The sequence below is a fragment of the Orycteropus afer genome, unplaced genomic scaffold (assembly GCF_000298275.1).
Source record: "Orycteropus afer afer isolate SDZICR_OR568_19922 unplaced genomic scaffold, OryAfe1.0 scaffold00251, whole genome shotgun sequence".
NCBI classification, from domain to species: Eukaryota; Metazoa; Chordata; class Mammalia; order Tubulidentata; family Orycteropodidae; genus Orycteropus; species Orycteropus afer.
In genome coordinates, this window is record NW_006921838.1 from 3546503 (window position 1) to 3558792 (window position 12290).

The window sequence follows — 12290 nt, forward strand, 5'->3', positions numbered from 1 at the left end:
TTGTTGGAACTTGAAATACTGGTGGCCTACCTGCCAGCATCAGCCACTTTGCCATCCTGTGGTGAGCTGCATGATATGAAAAACAGATTTTAGGAATTCCTAACTCCTACATTCCTGACACTGAAAACAGTAAGATATAGCTGTACTTTGAAAGAACTTGCAATGTAATGTACTTGGAAATGTACTTGCAATGCTCATTTGACCCTTATTTTCATGTAATTGTGGATACCTAAAGGAAGACCATAAAGAAAAAGGACAAAATACTCATAATGTTATGAACAAAATGTCCAGTCTTATAAAAGAAATCATTATCTTCTCTTTACTAAAGACAGCCTTGGCGGAGTTAATCATGGCCAAGGTATGGGTCATAAATTAGCTTTCTTTTAATCCAAAGGAACACATTTGGGACTAAATTAGTGGGGTAGGATAACAGGCTGATGTAGCTGAGAGGGAGGTGAAACCTGATGATATCTTGGAGGCAAAGATAAAACAATATCTAAGGGACTCATCCAAAGGTACTTTCAGATTAATTGAGCTCAGAGACCACACTGCTGGTTCTTTAATGGGCAAATTACAATGTGTAGGAATTGAACTGCTCTGTGAAAAAGAAGTGGGCAGACTCAGGGAAGCAGATCTGGCTCTTGTTATTTTTCAATTCTCTTTTTTTCCTCCTTAAGAAATGTGTTCATTACTCCAGGTGCTTTAGCTCTTTTCACCTTCATTTCAATTGCCTTGCCCATAGCCTGAACACATTCAGACTAAGAGTTCAAGCCACAGAGAGTAGAAGGGAATGACCTTATCTGGGATTTCAAGAAAAACACAGAGAGGGAGAAGGGGCCAGTTTATTAAAACTGGAACTAGATGGAGAGCAAAGTGCCAATCTAATTAGAGTTTAATGACTGGGCTCAGGTCCGAAAGTCAGTTCTGAAGGGAGAAAGCAGTCTGACTTGGGGAAAGACAGGGAGCAGGATGAGGGAAGATGACACGGTTGATTGTCTTGGTCTATTATTCTTGTGTCAATTATAAGAGCCACTAACCCATGCTGATTTTCCAGAGGAAATCACAGAGAGACGAAAAAGGTGACTGTCCTCAACTCCTCTTCCATCCTTTACACAATAACAATGTCCTAAATACTCACAGGCCCCTGCATGCCTTCCACTTAAGTCTCTGTGGCCAATCATTGCCCTTAACATGATAGTTGAAAAATAAATGGCACTATGTCCATCAAGAATCACTCTACATCATTTCAGCAGATCAGTGATAATCCATAGGGATAGAAAGGCCTTTATTCCAAAGAAACTGAGTTCAAATCCTAGCTTTACCATTTACTCACCAGATGGCTGAATATATAAACTCATTTTTATGCAGTCATAAATATTTTGTGGGCAGTTGGATGAACGTCTCTGAGCGTCAGCTGAGTCATCTATAAAATGGAATTATTAATATCTGTCTTCTAGGAATATGGTATAGCATTAGGCTATAGTACATATTAGAATCATAATAAATAGTAACTTCCATTTATCATCTGGGTTATACCAAGAGACAATGATTGTTCTACCATCAAACTTCCCTCATTGCATGTAAGTAGAAAACATCAATATGGACATATCTCATTGGTAACTATCTCCTGGTCTGCAGTAGTTCTGTGATAACAAGGATAAGTTTTGGTTAAAAAAAAAAAGAAAGAAAGAAAAGAAAGAAAAAGAAAGAGCTGTGTTGCTTTAGGATTCTCATTACTAAGCATTGTTAATAATATTACAATAAAAGATGATAGAGTACTATTGGAAAATAAATAAATAAATAAACTCTGCCATCAAGTTGCCTCTGGCTCATCGCAACCCCCACTGAGTTTCCAAGGCTGTAAATCATCATACAGGTAGATTGCCTCATCTTCCTCCTACAGAACAGCTGGTGGGTTTGAACAACTAACCTTCTGGTAAGTAGCCAAATGCCTTACCCACTGAGCCACCACAGCTCCTAAAAGTAATATTAGGAATATCTATTTCATACAGGTGAGAGAATAGGCTTCAGTTTCTAGAGGCTTCTCAGAAGCTGACGGTGTTTTCTTTGTGATTAGGCATGGGCTCACTTAAGGGCACAATGATAGACTGGGAGAAAATGTCTTAAAACTTTTTGGTATAGTTCCTTTCAGGTATTTCTAAAAGGAACTCATTTTACAGTGGCCTTGGGAATGATATGGCCACCTGTGGACCGGGATTGGAGGAAGAACTAATGCAGAAGGGTCTAAGCAATGTTTCAGTGCATTAGCTCAAAATAACTGGGGTGGGTGTTTGCTTTTCACATGGGTAAATTTAATTACTGCTGTGGGTGGTTAAGAACTGAAGCAGACCTCCTCTGGCTGCTGTACAAAATTATCCAGTGCTACGTTTAGCAGTTCACAAAACCTGCCACTAATCACTATCCCACATACAGTGCCATCAGGTCTCAGGTGCCTCTATCAGGAGAATTTTGAACCAGCTCAGAAAAGAAAATTACATTGAAGGTAAATCGGATAAGGTGTTTCTTCAACTTTGCAGTCTGCAGTTAGAAAACTATCATCTTCTGGAACACAGGATTACAAGACACTCAAAAATCCCTTCAAACTTTGTGAGCTGCTGCGGTTTGTTGATGCAACACACACACATACATTTCCCAATATAAAAAAAGAAACATTAAATGATGAAACACTATTTTAAAAGAACTAAAATGGCACTGGTCCCCTGAGAAAGTAGAAACGTCCCCATTCCCTGTCTTTCTGGAAAGAATTTTTCTTCTTACCTTACCTTATTTTTAACAATTTATTCCACTTAAATCAGAATTTTGAATTATTTGTATGGCATTTATTTCCTAAATCATCACAGAAAAATCAGAGACATGACTTTTATCATTCAATCCCCAAACATATAAGTGACCAGAATTAAGGGTCAGAACCTGATTAGCTCCACATCTAAGCCTGACAGTTCATGAACACGTGCAACCAACCAAAAGTTACTGAAACCTTCTGTGATTCAGTTTCTGCTGTAGGTTTTAAAAAATACACTGAAAATCAATATACACCAAGTATAGGGTTCATATTGTAGTAGAGGCATGTAAGAAAAGCATATACAAATATATAGAGAACACATTCGCAGGCAATATTTAGTGATATCAAGAAAAAGTAAAGCAGTTTAGGAAATAGAGAGTGATGGTAAAGTGTCAAAAGACATTTGAGCAGAGGTATGGAAAATGAAGGAGTAAACTTTCTGCATAGTTGGAATAAGATACAGATGGAAACAAGAAAGATAAATTCCCAGATATGGTAGCATACTTGGCACATCAGGAAGAACCAAAGAGGCTCAAGAAGCTGGGCAGGTGTGATAGGAGGAAGAGAAGTGAGAACAGGGATTGGAGAAGTAACAAAGCTTAGAACATGGTCTGGGAGGGCAGAGCAAGAACCTTGTATTTCATTTCACAATCAAAGGAAATCCAATAGATGGTTTTGAATAGTGGTCCACACTTTTAAAGTATCATTCTAGCTGCTGTGTTGAAAAAAAAAAGGGGGGGGGGGACAAATTTGAACGTTCAGAAATAAGATTTTAGCTGTGGTCCATTATTGGTGGCTTGAGCAAAAGTATAAGTAGTGATGACAAGTAGCCAGACTGGGAAGGGTTTGCTAATCGGTTGAAAATGGAGAATGAGAAAATCAGAATAAAAATAGACAAATAAAAATAATCTTCATGTTTTTGGTCTGAAAACCTAAGTGAAAGGCATTTACTTTAATATAAATGGAGATGTCTATCTATTTTTTTTTTCTAACAAGCAGAGAGGAGCTCTGGTAGCATAGTGGCTAAAGCACTTGACTGCTAACCAGAGGGCTGGCTGTTCAAACCCACCAGCCACTCCTCGGAAGGAAGGTTGGGCAATCCTACTTCCGTATTGATACTGCCTCGGAAACCCAAGGAGGGGTCGCTATGAGTCGGGGCCGACTTGACAGCACATAACAACAACAACAACAAGCAGAGATAATCAGCAAATAGTTGCTTCATCATTACCATTACTATTCTTTCATACAAAATTTGAAGAGTAAGGAATATTTCATTTTATATTTTTTAATTTAAATTAATTCTATTCCCTTGGTCAGAATGGTTTTAGAGCAGCTCACTGGGAGCACAATCATGTCAAGATGTTGTTGTCAGGCGCTGTCAAGTTGGTTCTGTCTCTCAGCGACCCTATGTACAACAGAACGAAACAATGCCCACTCAGGCATCATCCTTACGATCCTTGCTATACTTGAGTTCACCATTGTAGCCACTGTGTCAATCCATCTCGTTGAGGGCCTTTCTCTTTTTTGTTGACCCTCCACTTTACCGAGCATGATACACTTCTTCAGGGAATGGTCCCTTCTGACAACACGACCAAAGAAGGTGAGATGAAGTCTGACCATTCTCGCTTCCATGGAGCATTCCAGCTGCACTTCTTCCTGGACAGATTTGTTCATTCTTCTGGCAGTCCATGGTATTTTCAGTATTCTTTGCCAACACCATCATTGAAAGGCATCAACTCTTCTCCAGTCTTCCTTATTCATTGTCCAGCTTTCACATGCATATGAGGTAATTGAAAATACCATGGCTTGGGTTAGGCACACCATAGTCTTCAAAGTAACACCTCTGCTTCTTAACAAATTAAAGAGGTCTTTTGCAGTAGATTTGCCCAGTGCCATAGGACATGTGCACTCTTGACTGCTGCTTCCATGGATGTTGATTGTGGATCCAAGTAAAATGAAATCTCTGACATCTTCAATCTTTTCTCCATTTATTGTGATGTTGCTTACTGCTCCAGTCATGAGGAGTTTTCTTTCCTTTATGTTGAGGTGTAATCCACACTGAAGACCATAGTCTTTGATCTTCATTACTAAGTGCTTCAAGTCATCTTCACTTTCAGCAAGCAAGGTTGTGTTATCTATGTATTGCAGGTTTTAATGAGTCTTCCTCCAAGCTTGATGCCATAGGTTTTTTTAATATAATCCACCCTGTCAGATTATTATTCAACAGATTGAATAAGTATGGCAAAAGGATACAGCCCTGACACAAACCCTTCCTGATTTTAAACATTGCAGCATCCCCTTGTTCTGTTTGAATGACAGCCTCCTGATCTATTTGCAGGTCCCTTATCAGCACAATTAAGTGTTCTGAAATTCTAATTCTTCTCAATGTTAACCATAATTTGTTATGATCCACACAGTTGAATGTCTTTGTATAGTGAAGGAAACATAGGTAAACATCTTTCTGGTATTCTTTGCTTTCAGCCAAGATCCATCTGATAGCAGCAATGATATCCCTCCTCCCACATCTTCTGAATCGAGCTTAAATTTCTGGAAGTTCGTTTTCAATATATTTCTGCAACCATTTTTTAACTATCTTCAGCAAAATTTTACTTGAATGTGATATTGATGATATTGTTTGATAATTTCCACATTCAGTGGGATCACCTTTCTCTAGAATGGGCACACATATAGATCTCTTCAGGTCAGTTGGCCAGGTAGCTGTCTTCCAAATTTCTTGGCCTCAATAAGTAAGTGCCTCCAGCACTGCATCCATTTGTTGAAACTTCTCAATGGGTATTCCATCAATTCCTGAAGACTTGTTCTTCACCAATTACTTCAGTGAAGCATGGACTTCTTCCTTCAATACTGTTTATTGGTTCTTGAAATAGTTGAACATCAACCAATTCTTCTTGGTACTGTGACTCTGTGTATTCTTCCATCTTCTTTTGATGCTTCCTGCATCACTCAATATTTTCTCCATAGATTCCTTCAATACTGCAATTTGAGGCTTGAACCTTTTCTTCAATTCTTTCAGCTTAAGTAATGCTGAGTGTGTCTTTCCCTTTTGGTTTTCTAACTCCAGGTCTTTGCACATTTCATTATAATAATTGACTTTGTCTTCTCAAGTTACCCTTTGAAATCTTCTGTTCAGCTCTGTTACCTCGTCATTTCTTCCATTCATTTTACTACTCTCCATCCAAGATATCATAAATTAAAAATTGGTAAAAATGGACTTTGGTTTTATAGTTCCACTTATAGGAATTTCTCTTGAGGGGAGAAATACAGTATTGTGTGAGGATAATACAAGGATGCTTACTGCTACATTGTTATAGTGAAAGACTCAGGATGATACAGTCAAATTAGCTACTGCAAATTCTTAATATCACTACTATGAAATCAGAAACAGTAATAGTATAGACTGATGTAGGAAAATGCTCACCATATCTTGTGTGCAGGAATAATGTTATCAAAGATTAGGTAAAGCATTATTCTATCCATAAATATATATGTGCATAGAAAAACTATCTAGAAGCCTATATACTAAATTAGTAGGTGATTATCTCTGATATGGGTATTATTGGGATTACTTTAGTAAAAAATTACATATGAATTTATATGACAAAACAGTATCAGCCTTGTGATAAAATGTTATTTTTAAAGTAGAGAGGTGAAAGGATCAAGAAAAAATAAGTGTGTGCAAAGTGAAGTCCTGGTTAAGCTTAAAAATAGATGTTCTACCATCATGTTTTATACACTTGTTATAAAGTAGTAATCAAATTTAGCTCTAAAAAAAATGTTAACAGCTAAAACAAAGAGACAGATCTTATTGATTACAAAATTCACCAACTATGAGGTACAAAAATAAAAATGAATATTGTTAGTATAAAAAGCACATGCACTGCCATACCTAGGCCCTTCTTGACTTGGTGTACCATTCATCACCTCTACAGCCTCCCCAGGAACCTCTTTCCCCACTTATCTCCTGCATGCTACCCATGCTGGTCTCTTAGTTCCTTGCACATGTCAATCTTATTTTCATCTCAAGGTGTTGTCACAGACCAGTGTCTCAAATGCTCTTTCTCATACTCAAAAAACAAGAAAAACAAACTAACTGCCATAGAGTTAGCTCCAACTCATAGCAACCCCTCCTTGGGTTTCCAAGGTGGTATCTCTAGGGAAGTACATTGCCCACTCTTCCTTCTGAGGAATGGCTGTTGGGTTTGAACCCACAGCCTTCTGGTTAGCAGTCAAATGCCTTAGGCACTATGCCACCAGAGCTCTGATATATTCTTACTTTTCTTCATGTCAGTGAAAATTTCACTTTAACAGAGAAGAATTACTTGGTTTCACAATAATAATTGATCAAATAATTATAAATGCAATTTCTTCTTAGTGATTATCAAAAAGGCCTAAGGCATTTTACTGCTAACTAGAAGAAGGCTTGTGGTTCAAACCCACCAGCCACTCCTAAGAAGGAAGACTGGGCAATCTACTTCTGTAGAGATATGCCTCAGAAACCCAAGAGGGGTTGCTATTAGTCAGATTTGACTCCACAGCAGTGAGAGTTTCTATGTGATAATTATATTTCTATATGAAATTTATCTCTTCTCCTTTAGATGCTGTGGTAGACAGATTAATCCTCACCTCCAACTCAAGAGAATATTATATATATAATGTACATACACACACACACACACACAGAGAAAGAAAGGGAAGGCTATATCCTTTCACCATGCTTATCCAATCTGTATGCTGAGCAAATAATCTAAGAAGTTGGACTATATGAAGAAGAAAGCCACATCAGAATTTTAGAAGGCTCATTAACAATTTGCAATACACAGGTGACACAACTTTGCTTGCTGCAAGTGAAGATAACTGGAAGCACTTATTGATGAAGATCAAAGATTACAGCCTTCAGTATGGATTACATCTCAACATAAGGAAAACAAAAATCCTCGTAACTAGACCAATAAGCAATATGCTCGTAAATGAAGAAAAGATTGAAGCTGTCAAGGATATCATTTTACTTGGATCCACAATCAATGTTCAAGAAAACATCATCCAAGAAATCAAATGGCTCTTACATTTTGCAAATATGCTTCAAAAGAGCCTTTTAAATTGTTAAAGAACAAAAATGTAACTTTGAAGAGTAAGAAGTCCCTGACCCAAGCCATAGTGCTTTCAATAACATAAAGTGCAAATAAAATCTGGAAAATGAATGAGGAACACCGCAGAAAAATTGATGGCTTTGAATTGTGGTGTTGGTGGAGAATGCTGAATATTTCATGGACCACCAGGACAGACGAATCTGTTTTGGAAGAAGTACAGCCAGAATGCTTCTTAGAAGCAAGAATGTCCAGACTTCATCTCTTGTACTTTAATCATTTTGGGTAGCATTTCATTCTGGAGCACAATGTGTGGTTATAAGTTGAAACTCAATTGAGGGCATCTAAAAACAACTCTCTCTATATATGTGTGTGCATATATATGCATATATACAAACTTTATATTACCTTGCATGGGAAAAAAGACCTTGTTAACAAACCAAAATGAAACTCACTGCGGTTGAGTTGGGCCCGACTCATAGCAACCCGTCCTTGGGTTTCTGAGGCCATATCTGTATGGAAGGAGTTGTCCAATAGTCCTTCTGAAGAGTGGCCAGTGGGTTTGAACTGCCAGCCTTCTGGTTAGCAGTTAAATGCCTTAGGCAGTACGCCACCAGAGCTCCTTGCAGATGTACTTAAATGAAGGATTTTGAGGTGAGGACATTTATCCTGGACTATCTGGGTAGGACCAAGGTAATCACATGGCTACTTAGAAGGGAAAAGGGAGGTAGGAGAGTGAAAGAGAAGGAGGTTGAGTGGCCATGGAAGCAGATGTCAGCATGATGCAGGGCAAGGCACCAAGGAAAGCGAGTAACTTCTAGAAACTGGAAAAGGGAAAAAAAAATGGTTCCCACCCTAAAACCTTCAGAAAGAATGCAGTCCTGAGTGTACTTTGATTTTAGACAGTGAAATCCATTTCAGACTTCTGACCTTGTGTTGTTTTAATCACTAAGATTGTGGAAGTCTGTTACAGATTCAAGAGAAATCAAACAGGCATGTCATGAGAGCAGCAACCTGATCCATATTGTTCACCACAGTATGCGCAGCATCTAGCGAAGGTCCTTGTGCATGGAGCCACTTCTAAATTCTTTTTGAATGAAAGCATGTTTAAGTATACTAATCAGCATTTGTTCCCCCCAAAATTTTGCAGTACAAAAACAAAAGTGAGATAAATGCAAATGTGGCAGATAACAAAGCGTTTATAAAAAGTCTCTAATCTTTCTCAGCCCACTCATGTGCTCCATACCTTACTGATCTTATTTGGAAGACTAGTGGCATAGCTTCCGGCATCACAGCAACATGCAAACCACTACAATACAGCAATCTGACAGACAAATGCTCCTCAGAAGCCAGGAGCTCTCCCACTTTGAAAATGTGATCATGAGGGACCAGTCCCTGGAGAAGGACATCACACTTGGTAAAGCAGAGGGTCAGTGAGAAAGAGGAATACCTTTGTATGAGACGGACAGATACAGCAGCTGCAGTGACGGGCTCAAGCATAGCAACCCCTGTGAGGATGGTGCAGGAGCAGACAATGTTTTGTTTTGTTGTGCATAGGCTGGCTATGACTCAGAACCAACTTGACAGCATCTAAGAACAACTGATCTTATAGAAGTTGAAGATCACCTGGAGTTATACTCAATTTTTAAAATCATCCCAGAACTCACTTTCAACTTTCAGAACAAACATCTGGGGGTATTATTTATTTTTAAAGATCTTCTAGAACTTCTAGAAAAAAAAAAATGCAGTATTAGAAAATATATTGCCACACTGGCTACTCAAAGTAAAGAGATAAGGTTCATTGCCACCTTACTTTGCCATTCCCTTTCTGTGCCAGTAATCTTTCTTATAGTTTGACCCAGTTAGCCAGTCTGTTCACCAACTGCCCAGGGGTAAACAAGGTGCACGTTCTGATGCTTATCACTGAGCTAGACTTCAGGAAAAAGTTAAATATCCAAAACCACAAAGCGAGTGATAATCCAGTACTTGCCAATTCTTTGTGATATTTCAGATACTGCCTCAGTGATCTTGTTTAGAGAAATGGAAATCTGCCTACTGTTTTCTTTCTTCCTTTTTTAATTTTGTTCAGGTTTAATGAGCACCCTGACCTTTCTGCCAGCCATATTAAATGCATCCCATATTGCAGTGTTTCTCAAACGGCCATGCATCAGAATCACCTGGATGACTTGTTGAAATACCACTTACTGGACCCCAACACCTGAATTTCTGATCCAGTACCTTTCAGGTAGGGCCTGGTAATATGCATTTCTACCAGGTTCCTACCAGGTTGCTGTTGTTGGGCTCAGGGGCATCGCTGTTCAAATGGAGGCTGTTGGTCCCCATCTAGATTTCCTTTACCAGGTGTTTCGGTGCCATTGATAGCAATTCATTGCAGCTCTCTTTTCTAGAAGAATCTTAGTGGCTAAAGGAAGTCTCCTTCTCTGGGACACTGGGGTACACCCCCACACACCATGGCAATGGCTACTGAGATGAGTAAGACAGGAAAGCTTCTTTGCCTCCACCATAGTGACACAATTCTAGCACTAGAACTTCCCTTCCAAACCAAACCCCCTGCCATTGAGTCGATTCAGACTCATATAGACTCTACATGAGGACTTCCCTTAGGTCATCCTAAACCTCGCCTCCCACTGAGCTCACTTTCTTGTTCAACTTTTTTTCACCTGCTCCATTCAGTTTTCCTCACCCATCTGTCCTGAGAGCATGTCCTTAATAAATCACTTGAACAAGAATTCTCTTCTCAGACTCTGTTTCTGTGGAACCAGAATTATGCCCTTTCACTCTCAGTAATAGGGCCGCTACTACAAACTGGGTCCTTGGACATCAGAAATGGCAAAACTATCTTTAAGTACTCATATATAACGAGTGTACTATACCTGGTAGAACATTAACTACACCAATCGTCATGGAGTCAGTTCTTACTCCTGGAAACCCCATGAGTGTGAGAGTAGAATTGTGCTCCATAGGGGTTTTCAATGGCTGAGTTTTTCAGAAGTAGATTGCCAGGTCTTTCTTCCAAGGCACTGCTGTGTGGACTTTAACCTCCAGTCTTTGCATTAGTAGCTGAGTGTTGTGGTGGTTTGCAACATCCAGACACTCCAAACCATCCTAAAATTCCTTCAAATCTTAATTCACACAATACTTCCTCAGAGAACATGCATTCCTTCTAGCCTTTCAGCTTCAGTCCACTTCCTTTGTTTTCATGTCATAATTCCCTATCCCTCTATAGTATAACACTTTCCATGGTTTTCAATGACTATTTTGTAGTAAAATCTTTTTGGTTTTCTTTTTTAATTTAATACAGGTCTTCTCAATAGACTGTAAGCTCCAGAAAAGTAATAAATGCCTTAAGTCCAGGACATAGTATAATGCTTAATATAAAATATGGCCATAATATATATTTGTTGAGTGAATATATGCTTAGTGAAATGATGATTTTTGAAAAGGTAGTAAACAGTCAAATTTTCACCACAAAAGTCAGACTTCATCAGCTATCATGCATGGTAAAGATGTACAATGTGGACAAATGTGAAGAAACGAAGAAGTGTACTCACGGCTCTCCGATGACATACAATAAGAGTTTATTAGGAATTGTCAAGTAGTCCAAAAGTAAATGGGGGAAATAGGAACTTTTGGAATTAGATATGTACTCATGGAGAAGACTAATTTTCACCCTTGTGTTCATGATTTGTATTTATGGTTTCTAAGGAAAAGTCTGAAATCAATAATAGTAAACTGACTTCATACCCTAGGCATGTTTAACCCAGTTTGTGTTTTATGCCTGATGAATTTGCATTGCATTCAACATCACGCTTATAATACAGGCATAAGGATATCATTATGGGCAAAGTTCCCCTATTTTATGCTATGAAATGCATTTTTTAAACATTTCCATATTTGCCAGATAATCAAAGACAAAGATAAAAGAATGAATATTATTGTTCTCTCTATGCCCTTCTAATATAGAAGTGTCAAATCGCCACATTACCGCAATAAATCTCGACACGTGTCTCCTATAAAATCTATTTTGAACTTGAGCATGAGAAAGATGGAAATGCAGGAAAATCTAATGAATAATTGTTGAAAGCTAACTAAGTGAAGAAAATGCAAACCAAAGACATTAAAAATCAATTTAGAAACAAATAGCATTTTGTCAGATTTAAGAATTATTCATTAGGGGTCGAGGTACAGCCCCATCACCAAGACAACAGAGAAAATGAAGCTTGCAGAAAATGATTAACAATTAGTCCAGTCATTTCTCTTTTTCTCCTCTATTTTAAAATAATCTAACGTCAATACACAATCATACACATATGCACACACACAAAGCAAACACTTTGTGGGAATAAATCAAGTCACCCCCA